Genomic DNA, 21,411 nt, shown 5'->3' on the forward strand with positions numbered 1-21,411 from the left:
CTGGGGTGGGAAGAAGTGGTATGTGGTATGTGGGTGGGGGGACAAATGACCCCAGGGGGCTTCAACCAGTGGACTTCCACCCCCAGTGGTGATTCAGGCACTTGTGGTCATTGTAGAAACAAGCACACCCCCCGGGGCTTCCTGCCTGCCTGGAAGTGCCCGCCTGCATCCTCACACTGAGGTCGCCCACCGTGAGGCAAGGTGGGGAGAAGGTTGGGGGTTGGCACCAGATGCCAGATGTTCTGGAGTGTTTGGGATTGACCCATGTCTTCCCACGAGACAAGCTCTTAACCCTAATCCATTCCTGTGGGCGTGAGCACATTTGTAAATGGGAATTTTTGAAGATGTATTGTTAAGGTGAGGCCAAATTGAATCAGAGTGGGTCTTAATCTATATAACTGGGCACCTCATAAAGAGAGGAGAATTTAGTTGCCGTCTATTTAAGTCTGCTAAGCTGCTCAAAACCAATCCCACGACATGTGCTGGCTTCAATAGTGGGAATTTATTAGCTCACATGCTTACAGTTTTGAGGCTGAGAAAAATGTCCAAATCAAGGCATTATCAGGAGATGCTTTCTTCCCAAAGACCAGCTACTGATGATCCTGGACTCCTCTGTCACATGGCAAGGCACGTGGCAGCTCTGCCAGTCTCTCCCTTCTCTTCCAGGTTTCGTTGCTTTCAGCTTCTTGCTTCCATATCTTTCTCTCTCTTCGAATTTCACTATCTCATAAAGGACTCCAGTAAGACATAAGCTGTGGGGAGCAGATGTGGCTCAAGCGACTGAGTGCCTGCTTTCTACATGGGAGGTCCCGGGCTTGGTTCCCAGTGCCTCCTAAAAACAAAACAAAACAAAACAAAACAAAACAAAAACCCAAAAAGCAAACAAATGGAAAAACCGGCTCAGGGGAGCTGATGTGGCCTAATGGTTGAGTGCCAGCTTCCCACATGTAAGATCCTGGGTTCAATCCCTGACCTTAGTACCTCAAAATAGAAAAGAAAAGAAAACAAAGAGACCCACGGGCCACACCGTAACTGAAGGAGCCTCATCAAAAGTCCTATTTACAATAGGTTCATACCCACAGGAGTGGATTAGCTTTAAACATGGTTTTCCGGGGTATCTACTGCTCCAAACCACCACAAGTCGGAGAGGCTGGAAGGCAGAGAAGCCCTAGGAAGAGACCAAGGACTTGGTGTGGTGGCGGCAAAGATGCCAGCCAAGGAACCCAAGGCTGCGGCGAGCCAGCGCAGGACGCCGCAGGCCCTGAGGGAAAGCATGGCTGTGTCAGTGCCTGGATTTGGGACCTCTCGCCTCCAAAACTGCGAGGCAACAAATTCCCGTAGTTAAGCCAACCAGAGTGCGGTATTTGTCACAGAGCATGGCAAACTGAGATAAGGAGGAGCCAGGGACAGGCGCTGACATTGCCTCCTGCCAGCCAGCGTCTTGGACCAGATGCTCTGGATGTGCCTCCCCGTCTCTGCAGCCTTTCCTGGAGGGAGCTGGGGTCTCCCACATCCTCCGTGAACCCTTGAGCTTGACGAGCCCTGGTGGCTAAGGGGACCCAACACCAAGGCTGTGAGTCCTGGCCGCATAGCCCCGGGAAGACTTCAGCCTCAGAGCCTCCATTTAAACTAAACAGGACACAATTAATATTGATGGAGGACCTACTATGTGCCAGCCAATTCCCTGGGCAGCCAGGCAGGTCCTGGGTGGCCTCCCCACAGAGCCTGTCAGTGCAGAGATTTTACTCTGTCCACTTCCAAGTTTTCCCAAGCATCCAACCTCTTCCCAAAAAGAGCAGCATTCATTTTGCTCCCAAAGTCTCTACTTGACATGTATAATCTTTCCTCTAGCTTCTCAAAGATCTGGAGTATACTTATCACAACTGTTTTAATATTCTTGCTACTAATTCTATCGTCTGTGTCATTTCTAGGTCAGCATCCATCAGCTGAGTCCTTCTTATTGTAAGTTGTCTTGCTTCTCTGGGGGTGGTTTTGGGTTGGATAACAGGATTTTTGAGTTTTATATTATTGGGTCCTGAATATATCTGTAAATATCCTTGAATGCTGCCCTGAGACACTGCTCCGTTACTTGGAAGTCTTTTGCTAGGAGGCTTTGCTAGGAGGGCCAGAGAGCGTTGGTCCGTATGACTTGTCCTGCTGCTGTGGTGAGACGCTTCCTGGTAGCTGGTAGTGCCCCCCACTGCAGCAGAACAAGCAGGAGGCTCCTCGTGAGCCCAGGTGTGCACACTTGTCCCTAGGGCTGATGACCTCCCATTCTCTCAGCAGCTGTCTCTTCGCTAGTGCTCTGCCTTGTGAACTCGCTGGATCCCCAGCTCCATCTCCTGCTCTCAGGGAGAGCCCCAACCTTGCCTGGGTCCTCCTCCCAGTGCCATTGCCCTAACCCTCGAGATAGGGAATGGGGTGACTGAAGGACTCACCTTGATTGTTTCTTCTTTCCCAGAGCTGGGTACCTTTGGAGCATTGTTTCATGCCTTTTGTCCTGTACTTTTGAGGTTTCTATGGCAAGGGGCTAAATCTGGCTTCTCTGTCTTACCTCTCCACTGCTCAGATGGTCTCTTCCTGGAGCTTTGCCCACTGGAGTCACAGAAAAGGATGCCAGGCTGCCACACAGTTCTGCCCTCCATCAATGCCTTCTGCTGGATGCAGCCTGAGCTCCAGTTAGCCCATGCTCATTCCAGAACCTTCTGCTCATGCTGATTCCTTCACCAGGGCACCAGTCCTCTTGGACTATTCTGTTTATCCTGCTCATTTTTTTATGCTCATTTCAAATGCCACCTCTACCATGTAGCCTCCCTGTGTCCCTCCAGTCGGAATGGTCCATTTACCCCGGTGCCCCAGCACAAAGCCCTGTATTTGCATAAGACCTTGAACGTGAATCTTACCTTCCTACCTGAACTGTGAGGCCCTCTCATGCCTCATTTTTGCTCCAGGGCTTGGGAATCCATCACAAAGTTTCATTTTACAAGCATCCTCTCAGGTAACTCTCATGGCAACCCATTGAGCGTGAAGGAGGGGCTCTTTTTTACCTTCTTTTACAGATGAAAGGACCAAGACCCAGTGGTGGTCAGGTGGTCCAGAGGTCAGGACGCAGCTTCCTGCTTTCAGCCTCGGTGCCCACAGCTGCTCTCTGCAATCACTTCCTTTGCTCGGCCCTCGGATACTGCTCAGGATGTCTGTGACTCCTGGGCTGAAAGCAGATGAGTCCCAGAAGCTCCCGGCCAGAGCAAGGGGTCTCCCCATCCCTAAAGCTGTCTGCCCACCCTCGTGCCCCCACGCTCCATCCCTGCAGGCCCAGGTACAAGTTCAGGGCTGGCTGGTCCCTCCCCCAGCACTGTTGGCTTCAGGCTGAGCCCCCTTACCCCCAGACCCTCCTCTTGGAGTGTGAAGCCTCGACTCGCAGTCTTTCCTGCACCCACCCCCACCAAGGCCGTCCACTGCCCCTCGGGAGGTGCTTTGGGGCACACACCTTCAGTCACAAGCAGAGCACACACAGCTGGGTCCCCTCGCTGCCTGCCGAGAGCCCACCCCCATGGGTGTGGCTGCCTCTGGACTAGATTTCATTTATCATTGGCCGAGGAAGAGTAATTTTATCATGAAACACAGTTCAGAGGTCGACAAGGGAGTGGGCAGGTGACTGGCCCCCTTCTGGCGGGAAGAATGCATTCTCCCACCTTTTCATAAAGGGAGCGTGTGCCGGGTGGGGAGGAGGCAGGGTGATTAGCAAGGGGGTGGGCGAGGGGAGGCCCAGGCTCCGAATCCCACCCAGGTCTTACGGGGGCAGCAGAAGGCTGGTCGGCAGGTGAGGACAGACCAGGGTCCAGACAGGGAAAAAAAGGCTGAGAAAGAGTTTCCTCTGAAAAAACATCGTCTTCTCAGAGCAAGAACTCTACGCACCATCCTTTATTCTGTAATCAAAGTCTCTCTGCGTCAGGACCTTTCAGCAGGCCACCTCTCTGGTTGATCGACACTTTTCAAAATAGCAATTGAGGCTTTATCAACCCAAGTTTGGAGCCACAGCTGCACATGTTCCGGCGCCTTCTCCCAAGTCCCCAGGAGCCAGCCAGCCCCCAGCCCCCCACCCCGCAAGCGGTCACTGAAGAAGGACTTGCCCCTGCCCCAGCCCGCGTAATAGGCAGGTCATCCGCCTGCTGGGCAGGAGGGCAGGCGACTCAGCCCCTCCCGCGGCCCCGGCAGAGGAGGGGGCGGGCCCGTCGCGCTGGAACGCTGACAGCCGCGTGTCACTGCCCTCGACAGGCGCCGCCGCCGCACGCCCCCCGCCCGGGACGGGAGGTGGGGGCTGGCGCTGGAGCGAAGCTGTCCCCAGGCAGCCGGGCAGCGCGTCCCCGGAGGCCGCCGGCGGCAGCGGAGGCGCCAGGCGCGTCCGGGAAGTCTGGGCGGCCGCCTGCCCGCAGCTGCCCCCGGGTCCAGCGCGCGAGCCAATCGCGGCGACTCGCCGGCGGCTGCAGCTTCCCCCGCCACCCCCGGCCCGGCCGAGGCTGGGCAGCTTAACCCTTCGCTCCCCGGCCCCGCGTGCAGGGCGGGTTGAGGCCATCGGACCTGGCGCGGTCGGGGGGTGACCCAGCCTGGATGCCGGGGCAAACCAGGGACCCTGGTGGGGGTCCGGCCCTCCAGCCCGGGCCAGGCTGATGGGGGGCCCTGTCCTTGGCGTTTGCGGTGTCCTTGGGCCAGGTCCCACTCCTCGGTGGAGACCTGGGTGACACTGAACAGCCCAGCAAACCCTGCGATGAGCACAGAGCCCTGCTGGGCCTCTGACCCGCGCCCCCCCCAGGGCTGCGTCCTCAGTCCCCTGATGACCTGCCCGTCACCTCTTCCCACACCCACAAAGTTCTCTGTTCGCTCAGACAGGTAACAAGGTGATTCTAGTGTCCCTTATGTGCTGGGAGACCTGCTAGGTGCTGCACGGTTGTCACCTCCGCTACCGATGAGCTAACGGAGGCACAGAGAGGCCCAAGAGGTGGCAGTGGTCGCAGCCAGAGAGGCCAAGCCGGACGCCCTGGCATCCCGGCCACCTCCCTGAGCCCCTCTCCTCCTTCACCCCCCCTCCCTGAGCCCCTCTCCTCCTTCACCCCTCCCTCCCTGAGCCCCTCTCCTCCTTCACCCCTCCCTCCCTGAGCCCCTCTCCTCCTTCACCCCCCTCCCTGAGCCCCTCTCCTCCTTCACCCCTCCCTCCCTGAGCCCCTCTCCTCCTTCACCCCCCCTCCTGTACTCCCCTCTTCTCCCCCGTATACCCCTGCCCTCCCTCTAGTACCTTTAGGCTCTTCTTCACTCCCAGTTCCCTCTCCTCAGCCTCACAACCTCACACTATCACAACACAAAACCTTGCATTCCATCTTGCATTCCTTCGGTCTACACCTGGTCTCTCTTTCCCAGTTCAGCCAAAGTTTCAGAAAGAATTGTCTGCACAGGACTCGCTGTTGCCCCCGCTCTGACTCCTGACCTTCTCCAGCCACTAAGTCTGTTTTGCCTGGTATCCCCAGGACCCCACTCCGAGCTACTCACCCCCCAGGGCGTGAGCTCTCACCCCTGCGTGTGGGGACTTGGCGCTCTCCTGCGCTGCCCCCTCTTTTTGCTCTGCGCCTGCTTCCCTGTAGCTTCAACACCCCCGTGTGCCCACTGCCTGCCAGGCTGTGCTGGGTGGGCTGGGAGAGCAACATGCTGATAGCTTGCATTGGGAATGTAGGGGGTGTGTGTGTGTGCAAATAATGAGTAAACAGATTAACCATTGTGTAAGAAAAACACCAGAGACTCCTGTGGGAATGAGAGAAAGACCAGAGAACGAAAACAGGGCGCTCCCAGACCTGCTCCCAGGTGGCAGCTGGATGTCCAGGATAGTTTTCTGTCCCAAGAAAGGACATTTAGTCTGAGACCTGGTCAGAGGGGAGGTGGGCCCTGCTAAGCCTGAGGCAGAAGAGCGCCTGGCTGGGGGTTGGGGGTAGCATGGGGGGTCTTGGGGCAACCCTGGGAGGGAGGGAACTGAAACAGGCTGGGAGCTGGCCTGGCACCATCATGGACTCTTCATAAATCAGGGCGAGACTGTAAATCAGGGTGAATTTTACTTTGTGCTATATGGGAAGCCTGAGGGTTAAAAGGGGGAATGATTTGAACTTTATAGGTCCCAAAGCCTTCTGTCCACCCTGGGGGCAGAAAATCGTCCTTCAGACTATGAGACTAGAGAGGAGGGCACCTGCTCAGGCAGGCATGAGAACCCCAACTGTCCTTTCTCAGGGTGATTTGTAGGGAGCTCCTGGGGCTGCCACACACCTGAGACCTCTAGGACCTGCAGTGATCACTGGGGGGGTTGGGGATATGCGGCTGTTATCCAACAGGAGTGCCCCCGGTGGGACCTGAAGCTCCCTGGCTGGGGGAAGTGGCACTGGAAGGAGGGAAGGATTTGACCACTGTTGGGACAAGGTTGGGTTAATTTGAGCCTGACAGGAATGGGATAGTATATTTATATAAAAATATATTATATATTATTTATATTATTAACCACAATTCTCATCTACTGCCAAAATCATTATTATATAATATATTCCCTATATTATCCTTCAGTTGTCCTACAATTATCAATCTCCCTACAATACAAATTTCAGTTACAATCACATCTATAAATCAACGTGTTACCATCAACTTTAATCATTACCATGTATTTAATTCTGACCTTATTAAACATTCTACATACATCTGACATCAGCTTTCCCTTCTCATTCCATGTGTCTCCCACCAAACTACACTTCATAGTCTATCTCTGTAAGTTTCTTCATCATATTTAGTTCATACCATGGAGCGCATACAATAGTCCTCCTTTTGTGTCTGACTTATTTCACTCAACATAGTATCTCAGGGTTCCTCCATGTTGTCATGTAGTTCCCAGTTGGTTTCTTCTTACTGCTGAATAATGTTCCATTGTATGAATATGCCACATCTTGCTTATCCATTCATCAGTTGATGGACACTTAGGTTGTTTCCATCTTTTAACAAATGTGAATAATGCCACTAAGAAATGGTGCCTTTGGAACCCCATGGATAGTCCAACCCACCCACCTCTACCCTACTCCCCCTCACAGACCAGTATCACTAAATCCAGTCATGTCACTTCACCACTGTCACACCCATCCTCTGTACAACTACATAGATTTTGCCTATATGGGCATTGGCTCACAATGCTCTATTCCCTTTCTGTTTCCTGTAACTCTATCTTCCAGGCTCTAGCTCTGTGAGTCTGCTCAATTTGCTTAATTCCTATCAGTGAGGTCATGTAATATTTGTCCTTCAGTGCCTGACTTACTTTACTCAACATAAGGTCTTTAAGATTCATCCATGTTACCCTGTGTGGTTAATACTGCATTCCTTCTTACAGCTGAGTAATATTCCATTGTATGTCTATACCACAGTTTGCTTATCTATTCATCTTTTGATGGACATTTGGGTTGCTTCTAACTTTTGGCAATAGTGAATAATGATGCTATGAACATTGGTGTGCATATATCTGTTTGTGTTCCAGCTTTGAATTCTTCTGGATATATACCCAGCAGTGGGATTGCTAGATCATATGGCAATTCTATAGTTAGCTTCCCGAGGAACCACCAAACTCATCCACAATGGTTGCACCATTCTACATTCCCACCAGCAGTGGATGAGTGTTCTCTTTCTTATACATCCTCTCCAACATTCGTAGACTTCTGTTTTTTTAAATAGCTGCCAGTCTAATGGGTAGAAGATGAGATCTCATTGTGGTTTCAATTTGCATTTCCCTAATAGATAGCTATGTTGAGCATCTTTTCATGTGCTTTTTAGCCGTTTGTATTTCTTCTTTGGAGAAGTGTCTATTCAAATCTCTTGCCCATTTTTAAAATGGGTTGTTTGTCTTTTTATTTTGGAGATGTAGGATTTCTTTATGTATGCTGAATTAGCCTCTATTGGATAATTGGTTACCAAATGTATTCTATTGAGTAGGCTGCCTTTTCACTTTCTTGACAAACTCCTTTGAAGCACAAAAGTTTTTAGTTTTGAGGAGGTCTCACTTATCGATTTTTTCTTTTGTTGCTTGTGCTTTGGGTGTAAAGTTTATGAAAGCATTTGCTACTACAAGATCTCACAGCTGCTTCTTCATATTTTCTTCTAGGAGTTCTATGGCCTTGGCTCTTACATTTAGGTCTTTGATCCATCTTGAGTTAATATTTGTATAGGATGTGAGATGTGTTCCTCTCTCATTTTTTTGGATATGGGTATCCAGTTCTCCAAGCACTATGTGTTGAAGAAGCCATTCTCTCCCAGTTGAGTGGGGTTGGTGGCCTTGTCGAATATCAGTTGACTGTGTATGTGGGGATCTATATCAGAACTCTATTAAGTTCCATTGTTCAGTATGTCTGTCCTTGTGTCAATACCATACAGTTTTGTTTTATTTAAATTTTTTTATTTAATTCTCTCCCATCCCCTGCCCCGTTGTCTGCTCTCTGTATCCATTCGCTGTATGTTCTTCTGTGTCTGCTTGCATTCTTGTCAGTTTCACCGGGAATCTGTGTCTCTTTTCATTGCGTCTTCTTGCTGCATCAGCTCTCCGTGTGTGGGGCACCACTCCTAGGCAGGCTGCACTTTTTTTTGCTCTGGATATCTCTCCTTGCAGGGCACACTACTTGAGTGTGGGGCTCCCCTACTTGGGGGACAACCCTGTGTGGCACAGCACTCCCTGCATACAGGAGCACTGCATGTGGGCCAGCTCACCACATGGGTTAGGAGGTCCTGGGTTTGAACCTTGGACCTCCTATGTAGTAGGCAGACACTCTATCAGTTAAGCCACATCTGCTTCCCTACCATGCAGTTTTGACCACTGTACCTTTGTAATATATTTTAAAGTCAGGTAGTGCAATTCCTCCAATTTTGTTTTTCTTTTTCAATATATCTTTGGCTATTTGGGACCCCTTGCCCTTCCAAATAAATTTTATAGTTAGCTTTTCCAATTCTGTGAAAAAAATGCTGTGGTAATTTTTATTGGGACTGTTAAATCTGTCAATCAGTTTGGGTAGGACAGACATCTTAATGATGTTTAGTCTTCCAGACCATGAACAGGGCATATTCTTCCATTTATGTAGGTCTTCTTTGATTTCCTTTAATTATGTTGTGTAATTTTCTGCATACAAGTCCTTTACATCTTTAGTTAAGTTTATTTCTAGATATTTGATACTTTCGGTTGCTATTGCAAATGGAAACTTTTTCTTGATTTCCTCCTCAGATTCCTTGGTATTGGTGTACAGAAATGCTTCTGATTTTTGCTCATTGATCTTGTATTCTGTTAATTTACTGAACTCATTTATCAGCTCAAGAAGCTTTGCTGTAGATTTCTCAGGGCTTTCTTTGTATAGGATCATGTCATCAGCAAATAGTGAAGGTTTTACTTCTTCCTTTCCACTTTGGATGTCTTTTATGTCTTTTTCTTACCTAAGTGCTTGAGCAAGTGCTTCTAACACAATATTAAACAACAGGAGTGACAGTGGGCATCCTTGTCTTGTTCCAGATCTGAGAGGGAAAGCTCTTAGCTTTTCATCATTGAATATGATGTTAGCTGTGTGTTTTTCATATATACTCTTTTTTTAAAAAAAAAGATTTATTATTTATTTATTTCTCTCCCCTTCCCTGCCCTCCCTGCCCAGTTGTCTGCTCTCTGTGTCCATTCACTCTGTGTTCTTCTGTGTCTGCTTGGATTCTTGTCAGTGGCATTGGGAATCTGTGTCTCTTTTGGTTGTGTCATCTTGCTGCATCAGCTCTGTGTGTGTGTGGCACCACTCCTGGGCAGCCTGTGCTTTTTTTTTTGCATGGGGCAGCTCTCCTTATAGGGTGCACTCCTTGTGTGTGTGGTTCCCCTATGTGGGGGACACCCTTGTGTGGCATGGCACTCCTTGAGCACATCAGCACTGTGCGTGGGCCAGCTTACCACACAGGTCAGGAGGCCCGGGGTTTGAACCCTGGACCTCCCATGTGGTAGGTGGATGCTCTATCAGTTGAGCCAAATCCACTTCCCCATATATACCCTTGATCATGTTGAGGAAGTGTCCTTCTATTCCTATCTTTTGAGATGTTTCTATAAAGAAAGGGTGTTGCATTTTGTCAAATGCTTTTTCTGCATCAATAGAGATGATAATGTGATTTTTTTCTTTCAATCTGTTAGTGTCTTATATTACACTGATTGATTTTCTTATTTGAACCATCCTTGCCTACCAGGATGGAAGCCACTTGTCTATGGTTATGATTCATCTGGTGTGTTGTTGAATACAATTAGCAGGCATTTTGTTGAGGATTTTAGTATGCAGGTTTATCAGAGTAGTTTTCTTTTCTTGTGGAGTCTTTATTTAGCTTTGGTATTAGGGTGATTTTAGCATCATAGAATGAGTTTGGCATGTTCCCTCCACTTCTACTTTTTGGAAGAGTTTAAAGGGGATTGGTGTTAGTTCTTTCCAGAAAGTTAGATATAGAATTCACCTGTGATGCCATCTTGTCCTGGGCTCTTCTTAGTTGGGAGGTTTTTGATGAATAATTCAATCTCTTGTGATTGGTCTGTTGCGTTCATCAATTTCTTCTTTCATCAATGTAGGCTGTTTGTGTATTTCTAGACATTTGTCCATTCATCTAGGTTATCCATCTTGTTGGCATACAATTTTTCAAAGTATCCTCTTATGATACTCTTTATTTCTGTGGGATCAGTGGTGATAACCCCTTCCTCAATTCTTATTTCATGTATTTGCATCTTCTCTCTTTTTTTCTTTATTAGTCTAGCTAAGGGTTCATCAATTTTATTAATCTTTTCAAAGGACCAACTTTTGGTTTTGTTGAATTTTTCTAGTGCTTTCTTATTTTTAGTTTCATGTAGTTCTGCTCTAATCTTTGTTATTTCCTTCTTTCTCCTTGCTTTGGGTTTATTTTGTTGTTCTTTTTCTAGTTCCTCCAGGTGTACAATTAGGTCTTTGATTTTAGCCCTTTCTTCTTTTTTAATATGGGCATTTATTGCTATAAGTTTCACTCTGAGCATGCTCTTGCTGCATCCCTTAGGTTGTGATATGTTGTGTTATTTTCATTCATTTCAAGGTAGTTACTGATTTCTTTTGCAATTTTCTCCTTGACCAACTGATTGTCTAAGAGTGTATTGTTGGTACTATATCAATTCTAAAGGTAAAAAAAGAATATGGGGTTTGGTTTTATGAAATATGAATATGATTAAGCATTCTTTTCCTCTTTTTTTTTTTCATTACTAAGGAGACCTGTGTTCATCTGTGTATTTTTCTGAATTCTTGAGGAACAATTGAGTTAGTGGTTGGAATTAGATGAGATAAAATCACCTGGGCAGAACTTTTTAGGAGTAATGGTTCCATAACTTGTCGAGCTTCCCTTTTCTATTATTTATATTTTTGAATTTGAAATAAAGTTAAAACAACAACAACAACAGTAAAGGTACCATCTCCTTCTAGGGGAACCTGGAAGGGTTGGAGTTCAGCAGAGTTGGCAAAAGGGGAGGGAGTGGGGGGAGGCATGGACAGGCCTTGGCATGCACCAGGTTGGCTGATTCCAGCACCATTGGCCATAGCTAAGCCCAACCTCAAGGAAACCTGGAGGAGGATGCAAACTAAACATCTCTGCCTCAAGACAAGAGGTACTAAGTGGTCCCATGCCTCTAGGTGAGATCCAGAGCACCTGGGCAGGACTCACGTCCAGCCCATGAGAGGATGAAGAGGCCACAAGAGTGAGAAACTGAAGGGAGGCCTTGGCTAGTGGCGAGTCCCTGGTGCTTTGGGTACGTGGAATGCCTGCTAGTGTCTCCCAGAGGGTGGTCTCTGGCCTGGGGAGGGTCTGCGCTGCCCTGCTCGACAGGACCAAGGCCTGTGCCACCTCTTACCACCGGGAAAGAACTGCTTGGATCTTCTGGCCCTCTGTTGTGTGGAGGGGAGACCTGGCCCCAGAGGAAAACCCCGATTCCCAGGACTGACAATGGGGGACTACGGCTGAGGGCCCTGGGAGTCCCCTGTGAGGAAGGGCTGGTGGGAAAATCACACTAACAGAAGAGGGTCCCAGCTTCCAACACCTACCTCCCCCCCTCAAGGACCAAAGCTGTAGTTGGCTAAGGAAATGGGCAGGGAACCAAGACCTCTGCTCCCCGCATGTGGTCACCTCATACGCTCACCCAAAACTGGGCATTTCCATCACCAAAATAAGTATTTTAAACAACTTCAAGGAACAGAAGACTTTCAATTACCGGAGAATGACAGAAAAGTCATGGACTTACATGAAATTCCACCAAGGAGAGGGGAAATGGAGTCCACAAGGGGGAGCTTGCTGAGAGCCAGTGGCTGCCAGGAGCCTGTGCGTCCTCCCTGACGTGGGTGAGCAGAGATCAGCTGGGAACTCTGGTGAGATGGCGCCTTCTAATCAATACAAAGGCAACCAGAGGATGGTATTGGGTGGGGGGCAGGAGGTAGGGGGATGGCAGGTAGAGTGAGAAGAGGAGGGGCCCAGGGTGACTTTGTGAACATCCACCCACATTTAAGGAGTGGGGAGAGGACGGGCCAGGGGCAGCGGGCATGGGCATGAAGGGGCAAGAGTGGGGTGAATGAAGAGGGGGCCACGATCCTGAGAACAGTTGTGGAGAGGTGGAAACAGCAGTCTTGGGAGGTACTCCTTGTAGCCACCAGAATAAACTCAGGAGGGGGCCTGTTGAGGGGTGGGAGGGTGAGATAGGGTGCAGTTGGACTGTGGTGGGGGTGGGTGGGGCCAGACCCTCAGAGCAGTAGGGGTTGTGGCATAAGGCGGCCATGCTGAAACTTGACTGTGGAGAGGCTGTGGGCTAGACAACTGAGTGCACAGGGCACGTGTGGCTGACTTTGTTCATTGTATTTATTTGTGTTCCCAATTGCACAGGATTTCAGTGAGCAGAGGGAAAACAAGAGGGAGGTCAGCAGTTTTGGGAGGGGTGGGGAGTGAAGGGGCAGGGCTGAGTGCTCCAAGCATGGGCTTCATTACTGTTACTGTTTCTTGGGCCAGTGAAAGAAGCTGCTGCTCCCAAAGCCCAGGCATGCCCTCTGCCCCTACCATCCCTGCACGGCTGAGTCTGGGGACTGCATGGTCCTGGAATGGCCAAACCTGCAAACTAGCCCTGGGCACCTTGCCCTGAGGGGAGGACCAGTGTCTGTGGCCACAGAGTCCTAGACAGAGGGAGTGATATGGGCTGTATGTGTATTCAAGAATGATATGAGCTGTGTGTGTGTTCAACCTTACCTAGTTTCCAGAAAGCCCCCAGTCCTGAGAAAGCAAAACTTAAACCTTTTGTGCCAAATGCTTCTTAACCCCACCCCGCCTATACTCTCTGTATGAAAGCAAACTAAAAGACTGGCTCGGGTCTTGGTTTTTGGACTCAAGTCCTCTGGGCCTGGCCGGCTGTAATAAACTTTCTTCCCACGAAGGTCTCAAGTCCTGGCTTTCAATACTGCCATCATAGAATCCTCCTCAATGCTGCAACATTTCTAGGGGCTCATCTGGGATTGCTGAGAAAATCAGAGATAGTAACATTTAGTTGCCCTTCTCAGATCCCCTGTGGAGACTGGGAGGGTACAGGTCAACCTCCCTGTCTAAGGCACCCCTGGACTCTTTTTTTTAAAGGTGGTCACAAACCCACATTTGAGTCTTTTTTTTTTTTTTTTTTTAAGATTTATTTTATTTATTTCTCTCTCCTTCCCCCGTGTGTTCTTCTGTGTCCCTTGCATTATCCGGAGGCACTGGGAAACTACGTCTCTTTTTTTTTTTTGTTGTTGTTGTGTCATCTTCATGTGGCAGCTCTCTGTGTGTGTGACGCTACTCCTGGGCAGGCTGTGCTTTTTCCACATGGGGCAGCTCTCCTTATGGGGCTCACTCCTTGCACATGGGGCACCCTTACGTGGGGGTGCCCTGCATGGCAGGGCACTCCTTACATGCTGCAGCACTGCACATAGGCCAGCTTACCACATGGGTCAGGAGGTCCTGGGGATCAAACCCTGGACCCTCCATATGGTAGATGGATTCTCTATCAGTTGAGCCACATCCACTTCCAGCCCTGGACTCTCTTAGTCCGGTATAAAGTAGCGGACTCTGCTGAGGCCCTCCCAGGGAGCCAGAGGCACCAAAAGGTCTGGAGGAGACCCTGGGAATTAAGTAGAGGAACTCCGTGTGTCAGATGGGTAAGTCCCCTGGGGGCAAAGTGTAGGGAAGCCTGACACTGGAAGTCAGAAGGGGAGCCTGATCACCTCCCAGGAAGACCTGGGTACTCCCAGGAGGGGAGGAACTGTCTTCTCCAGGTCTGAGAAAGGAAGGGAAGGAAGGTGGTTGTGTGTGTGTGATTGAGAAGTGAGAATGTGTGAGATGCAAAGAACCTTTGCAGGGCGAGTGTGGAGTCCCAATCCACGGTTCTGTAGTGACCTCATATGGTAAGAGGCAGTGGAGGAGCTCTGTTAAGGGCCCTCATCTGAGATGGGGGCTTATACTATCATGCCTACTAAGAGGCTCTCTAAGTCCCCATGAGGGGAGCAGCCAGAGATGGATGAAGTGAAAGGCTGAACGTGTGTTGCACAGTGCCGATGCACAGTGGGAACATGGGAAACACACAAAGCAGGACCCCGCTAGACTGCATGCTGAAAAACTTTCCCCAAGCATTCCATGGGGACATATATGGCATAAAGTTCCAACCAGGAAGACTCAGAACCCTTTGTGAGCTAGAAGGTCCAACTTTTGGCATGGGCTGGCCCCCAGAAGGCACCTTTGACCCCTGGATCATCTGTAAGGTTTACAGCATGGTGACTGGAAAACCAGGGTACCCTGACCAGTTCCCATACATCAATGCCTGGCAGGACACTGTGAGTAGAAACCTGCCCTGGTTAAAGAAATGCATGACCGAAGAAGCCAAGATTTGCCTAATACAAAGACCCAAAGGTGCTGTTCAGGGGACCAGGTCAAAGAAGCACCTTATGAAAGGTCTAGAAAAAGTGAGCTTGAAATCTAGTCCTGATCCACCCTTTCTGAAGGAGTCAGACGAAGATGATCTCCCACCACCTTATGTGGTTACACCTACTGCACCAGTGCTGAGGAATGAAGACAAGGTGCCTTCTTCAAGTAGTGCAGCCTCATCACCCCACAGCTGCCTTCTCCAAGTAGCCTGGTCTCATCACCCCTGCAGCCGCTGTCTCCACCAATCTCATCCCCCAGTGGCATAGTGTCATCCTCTCAGGCACAAGTGCCGACAATCAGTCAGGAAAGAGCCCCTGAAAGATGACAACTCAGACCATGGGGAGACCCAGAAACAGGTGCAGCAGGGAGGAGGGCCACCCTAAATCTACCTCTCTGTGAAATCCGAGCTCCAATTTATTATGATGCTGATGGCTAGTTCCAAGGAGGAAACTCAACATTTGTGTACCAACCCTTCACTATCACTGACCTCTTTAACTGGAAAAGTCACATCCCATCATACTTGGAGAAGCCTCAGGCCATGACAGATCTCTTCCAGTCCATCATACAAACCCACAGACCCACCTGGGCCAACTGCAAACAACTCAGAAAATGCAGGTCACACAGGGAGCCCTAACCTGGCTCAAAGAGCATCCACCTGTGGGAACCCTGGACAGTGACCAATACGCCCACACACAGTCCCAGATGAGGACCCCCAATGGGATCCCAATGACGTGACCGGACTCACCTGACTGGAAGCCTTCCACAGGGCCTTAGTTGAAGGTTTCAGGGCTGGGAACCAAAAAGCAGTAAACATGGCTAAAACCACCCAGGTCCTGCAGACTCTCAATGAAAGTCCTGCTCAGTTCTATGAGTGGTTATGTGAGACATTTCATGTATACACACCCTTCAATCCGGATGCTCCTGAAATCCAAATGATGGTCAATATGGCATTTGTCATCCGATCACAGGATGACATCTGAAGGAAACTACAAAAGTTGGACAGGTTTGTCGGTACAAACATCTCCCAGCTCATGGAGGTGGCCACCAAGTCTATGTCAACTGCGATATAGAGACCAAGAGGGAAGAAAACTGAAAACTGAAAATGAAGGCAGACATTCTCACAGCAGCAATTGTTGAAAGAAGCTACCTCATGTCAAGGAGTATGAACTGGGATGCCCTGCCCCAAGGAAGGACTGCCCACCCGTAGGATGAAATCAATGTGCATACTGCAAGGAGGAAGGGCACTGGAAGTGGGAGTGCCCCAACAGACTCGACCCCATTGTTTCTAAGAAGACAGCCAAAACATTGGCTTGGAAAGCAAATGAGGCATCACAAACTAAACCCTAGGCTTGCAGAAATTTGGAAGGAAAGCCTGTGTATCAACTCATCAGGCTTGTAGGAATAGAGGGCTCTGATGAGGACTATTAGGATGGACTGGGCTCCTATTCTCTTGGCCTTGTGGAGCCCAAGGTCAGAGTCTGAACTGGGGGCCACACCATATATATAATGGTTGACATGGGAGCTCAACACTCTGTAGTGACCAGGCCAGTTAAGCCATTATCAAAAAGGCAGACCACTATCATAGGGGCAACTGGTAAAAGTGCCCGGCGGCCATTCCTCCAAGCCAGAACCTGTAACATTAGGGGTAAAGAAGTCACTCACAAGTTCTTGTATCTCCTGGAATGCCCAGTCCCCCTCCTGGGTTGGGACCTGCTGTCTAAACCACAAGCTCAGATTACCTTTAATGCCACAGGCCAATCCATGCTGACACTCAGACCACCAAAGTCTCCTACAGTGGTGCTAACCCTCCCTCTGCAGGAAGAACGGGGACTGTTCTGCCTCACCAAAGCCAGCCAATCTATGCCCATGTTGCTTCCCTTTGAAGATGTGCCAAGTTTGGGCAGAGGGCAACCCAGCGGGGATGGCACATGCTATTCCCCTAATTGTTGTTGAAATAAAGCCCACTGCCAGCCCAGTAAGCATAAAACAATACCCCATTCCATGTGAAGCACAAGAAAGAATCCCGTTACACATTCAAAGGTTGGTGAATGAAGGCATACTGAGGCCATTCCAGTCCCCAAGGAATACACAACTCTTCCCATTTAAAAAGGCTGACGGGGATTATTGCCTGGTCCAGGACCTGCGAGCAGTCAACTCAGCAGTAGTAACCCTACATCTGGTGGTCCCCAACCCTTACACTCTCCTCAGCTTGATACCCTCATCAGCAACCTACTTTTCATACCTGAACCTAAGGATGCTTTCTTCTGCATTCAGGTGGCACCCTAGAGTCAACTGATCTTTGCCTTTACATGGGATAATCCAAGCTCTGGTGAAAAGCAACAACTCACCTGGACATGGCTCCCTCAAGGATTCAAATATGTGCCCATTATTTTTGGACAAGCCCTGGCCAATGATCTGAAGTCCTTTGAACCAAAAAGCCATAGTTGTTTCCTCCTCCAATATGTAGATGATCTCATCCTCAGAAATCCCACCTACCAAGACTGTGCCAGTGGAACCCATGCCCCTCTTAGAGTACTGCAACAAAAGGATTACCAGGTGTCCAAAATGAAGGCCCAAATCTGCCTGCCTCAAGTCATATATCTGGGTTACAGGATAGTACAGGGTCTCTGTGAATTGGGACCTGAAAGAAAAGAGGTAATCTGCAGGCTCCCTGAGCCCAGCACTTGCCTAAAGCTATGAGATTTCCTCACAGCAGCTGGATTCTGCTGCCTTTGTACCCCTAATTTTGGAGTCCTCACACACCCTCTATATGAGGCCACAAAGAGGGGAGATCATGAACCCTTGCTCTGGGACAGCCCACAGAAAACCACCTTCACTGCTCTCAAGCAGGCCCTAATAGAAGCATCAAACCTCAGGCTTCCAGATCTCAGTAAACTGTTCTATCTATGTCCATAATTGCCAGGGCATCACAGTAGGAGTACTCACTCAGTACTTGGGTTCCTGGCAGACCTGTAGCCTACCTGTCCAGACAGTTGGACACTGTGGCCCAAGGATGGCCCTTGTGCCTGCAAGCTATAGCTGCTGCAGCAGTGCAAACAATGGAAGCCATGAAATTAACTCTTGGGCAACCCGTGACTGTTCAAGTTCCACATGCAGTGGTCACAATCTTAGAAGCCAAAAGAACACTGGTTCACCAACAACTACCTGGTCAAATACCAAACCTTACTAAGTGAAAACCCATTCATTCAATGGGAAATCATGAAGACCTTGAACCCTGCTACTTTCCTGCCTGTTGAGCCAGGAACTCCTTCCCACAGCTGTCTCAAAACATTGCAAGAACTGTATTCCAGCAGGCCAGACCTTCAGGATCAGCCATTATCCAACCCTGACATGGTATTCTTCACAGATGGGAGTAGCTTTGTACAAGGGAATGACCGACGGGTGGTCTATGTCATAATAACCTCCGAGTCTACAGTAGAAGCCCAGTGTCTCCCAGACAACACCTCAGCACAGAAGACCAAACTCATTGCCCTCACCTGGGCCCTACAACTTGCGACTGGAGCAGAGTCAACATCTATATAGACTCCAAGTGTGCCTTCCTAACCTTGCATGCACGTGGAGCCTTATATAAACAAAAGGGATTCATCAACTCAGGAGGTAAAGGCATTAAACATGGCACACAAATTCTTGAATTGCTGGAAGCAGTTTGGGGACCTGCCAAGGTGGCCATGATTCACTGTAGAGGATCCCAGATGGGCCATGGTCCAGTGGCCCAAGGAAGCTGAAGAGCAGATACTGAGGCAAAGAAAGAGGCATACAAAGAGAGACCAACTGAAGGCCTAATTGGTGCCCTCATCTTTCAACCTCTAAATTACCAGAACCTTCAGTATACACAACCTGCCCTTGTTTCCCAACCCCTGAATCACCGGCAACTGCAGTACACTCAAGTTGAAAAAGAATGATGCCCTCCAAGGGTGGAACCCAGGGAACAAATGGATGGTGGGCACTGCCCCATCGCAGAATAGTCATGCCTCAGGTACTAGTTGCAACCATAGTATGAGACTACCACAAAGGCTCACACTTAGGAAAAACTCAGAGAAGTATTGGAAAGATTCTTCTATATCCCAACTCTGACCACTATCACCCATGCTGTGTGCTAGCAGTGCATGACATGTGTAAAAAATAACCCTCACCAAGGACCCAAGGGAGCCCCAAGAATCCAATGAATTGGCAACATGCCTCTAGAAAATTTAGTAGTTGATTTCACCAAAACACCACTATCTGGAGGCTGCAAATAGCTCCTACTCCTCATTTCCATCTTTTCTGGCTGGGTGGAGGCCTTCCTCACTCAAACCAAGAAGGCTGTGGAAGTGGCCAAAGTTCTGTTCAGGGAAATCATCCTTCACTATGGGCTACCCCTCTCAATTGACTCTGACAACAGACCTGCCTTCATCTCTGACATCACCCAGAAGATTGCCAAAGCACTGTGCATCCAATGGAAACTGCACACTGCTTACCATCCTCAAAGCTCAGGAAAAGTAGAGCAAATGAATCACACAATAAAGACTGATATTGCCAAAATCTGCCAAGAAACTGGACTAACATGGGTGCAAGTGCTCCTGAGTGCCCTCCTCCAAGTTCAAGCCAGCCCAAGCCAAAAACTAGGCCTAACCCCTTATGAAATTCTCTTTGGGAGCCCCCCACCTTAATCCAAAATATAGAAGGGGACCTCAGAGAAAGAGGGAATTTATTAATAGCTCAGCAAATGATCAGCTTAGGAAAAACCCTACAAAACTTACTGGGTCCAAGAAAGGGCCCCCATTAGCCTAAGCAGCTTCATGCACCCATACCAACCAGGAGATGCAGTCTGGGTCAAAGACTGGAAAGCCTCCCCTCTAACCCCATGATGGCGAGTACCCTATCTTGCCATTCTATCTACCCCTACTGCAGTTAAGGTGGCAGAGATTGCCCCATGGAAACACCATAGCTGGGTCAAATGAGCTACTCCAGAGTCCTGGACCTGTATTCCTAATACACACAATTCAACCAAACTCACCTTGCAAAAGAACAAGATGCCAAACCCTGCTACAATCACACCCCAGAAGCTGAGTGGTCCATGCACAGCCAAAGATTGAGGACGGAATGCCGAGCTCTGCTCCAATCACACCCTGGAAGCTGATTGTCTACGCTCAGCTGAAAATCAGGAGTACAGTCCAACCTTGGTTAAAAATGTCCCATCGCCTACTTCCCATAATTCTAGCCATGATCCTCCCTTGGTCCTGGGTTGATGCCACAGATTGTGAGCCATGTACCCAACAGGTGTGAACGGGGGCCCATGTCAATAATATGCTAATATATCATAGCCATTACACCTGTGAGGGCCATACAACCACCTGCAAGTTTCAGGAAGTCTCCTATAGTGTCTGTAACATATCTGGCCAAGTAACCTGCTTTGACCCCAAAGCCCCAGCAATCTCCCATCCGTGGGAAATAAGAGTGTCCAATCAATATGGGAAGCTGCTTAATTCTACCCCAGTGACTAGCCCAAACCAACAAGCATCCCTGCTATTCAATGCCTATCAAGCTATAAACTCCAGTAAATGGAGCATTTGTGGAGGGCTTAGCTGGCAGTGAGAGTATGCTTATAGCAATAAGTGTTTGTGTCATCCAAACAGTACCCGCTCCCAAGAAATCAAACAGACTTGTCAAATTCTAAGGCAGTTCTATTGCCCATACTGGACCTGTGTCATGTGGGCAACTGGCACCCAACTGGGGATGCCTGGTATGTGCCCAGCAAAGGTCATAAAGCCATCCTAAGCAAAGGTATACCACCACCCAACTGCCCCCTTGGATAATGTAACCCCTTAGACCCTACCATTTTAAAAACCTCTGCCAAACTCAAAGGAGGAATTCAGATGGGACCCCTCATTTACGGTAAAGGAGTAGACCCAGGAGTCTACATCTGGATCAGGTATCGGGAACACTCACTCACAGGTAAAGCCCGCTCTGTGTTCCACTCCTTCTATAAAGAGATAGAAAAGCCCTTTTCCTTTCCACAGGTGGGAATAAACCTCTTCATAAGCTTAGCCAAAACTACAGGAGCAACCCTAAATGTCTCTTCATGCTATGTATGTGGAGGCACTAATATGGGAGATCAATGGCCCTGGGAAACTAGAGAATACAATCACAGCCAACCACATAACAAAACTGGCCTCCTGGCAGTCTCTTGAGATGGTGTGTGACCCCTGCAGACTTCTGTCAAAGGAAGATACTGCACTTCAAGAGTATGCCTAAACTCCTCTATACCTGTCAGAAACCTAACATGTACAGGGGAAAATTTCAAAATCACACCACCAATAGAATGGAGCCCTGGGGAAAGTGGCATGAAGCTAACCTCTTTCTCATAAACTGTACTTTTCCCATATTAATTGCAGAATGGAACTTCACTGC

At 49.0% G+C, this 21,411-nt stretch overlaps 1 long non-coding RNA gene across 1 annotated transcript; it reads right to left on the minus strand.

Moving 5' to 3' along the window:
- Positions 1 to 490: 490 nt before the first annotated feature.
- LOC111761806 (uncharacterized) lies at positions 491 to 4,103 on the minus strand. Its single transcript, XR_002795062.2, has 3 exons — positions 3,795 to 4,103; positions 3,048 to 3,208; positions 491 to 832 (listed from the first exon to the last, which is right to left on the minus strand). It is a non-coding gene; the product is annotated as an uncharacterized lncRNA (long non-coding RNA).
- Positions 4,104 to 21,411: the final 17,308 nt, after the last annotated feature.

Source organism: Dasypus novemcinctus, chromosome 9 (genome assembly GCF_030445035.2).
Source record: "Dasypus novemcinctus isolate mDasNov1 chromosome 9, mDasNov1.1.hap2, whole genome shotgun sequence".
Lineage (NCBI taxonomy): Eukaryota > Metazoa > Chordata > Mammalia > Cingulata > Dasypodidae > Dasypus > Dasypus novemcinctus.